Source organism: Polypterus senegalus, chromosome 10 (assembly GCF_016835505.1).
Source record: "Polypterus senegalus isolate Bchr_013 chromosome 10, ASM1683550v1, whole genome shotgun sequence".
NCBI classification, from domain to species: Eukaryota; Metazoa; Chordata; class Cladistia; order Polypteriformes; family Polypteridae; genus Polypterus; species Polypterus senegalus.
In genome coordinates this window covers 10,105,967-10,106,642 of record NC_053163.1, presented here as the reverse complement: position 1 = coordinate 10,106,642, position 676 = coordinate 10,105,967, and positions in this window count along the sequence as shown.

Sequence of the window (676 nt, the reverse complement as noted above, 5' to 3'; positions counted from 1 at the left end):
TTCAGACATGCTTTGGATAAATAAAAGCAGTAATGAGCCATAAAGTTAAATACCAAGTTTGATTGCTAGTAAGAATTGTCTTTTGATTAATAAACCGGTTGGAACAAAAATAATAATAATAAAACGTAGCCAGCCCTTCGGGACCAAGAGTGAAGATCCCTGGTTTGTCATTTGAAGCCACACACAGCAAAGCAGAGCAGAATAAAAATAGTGTCACCTGGCACAATTATATTCCGTGTTTACATTCAATGTGGAGTTTTCAGGAAGTAACTGTTCATAATAATTTATCAAAAAAATGCACGCATTTTGCATGTTTTGGCCATGGTCGCTAGACCACAGATGATGTGTCACTTGCTCACAGATTCCTCTATCAAACGCCTCTTTATCTGCCCTCAGAGCCCTCGCAGCCGTCCTTTTCAGTTCCCGGTATAGACCAGGGTTGCCATTGAGCCGTGCGCTGTGACTCCTCTTGATGATATCCTGCAAGATGAAACACCTCCTTCTGGGAACACCGGTAACACCAACACAGCCCTCAGCAACCTTCATGGTCTTGTCATGGAAGGTCTCCCACATCACATTAGGATCGGCAGTCGTACCCAAATCTGAAAGTTCCTCACACAAACTGCATGCAAACTCATGAGAAACAGCCTGGTCTTGGAGTCTGGCCAAGTCCAGG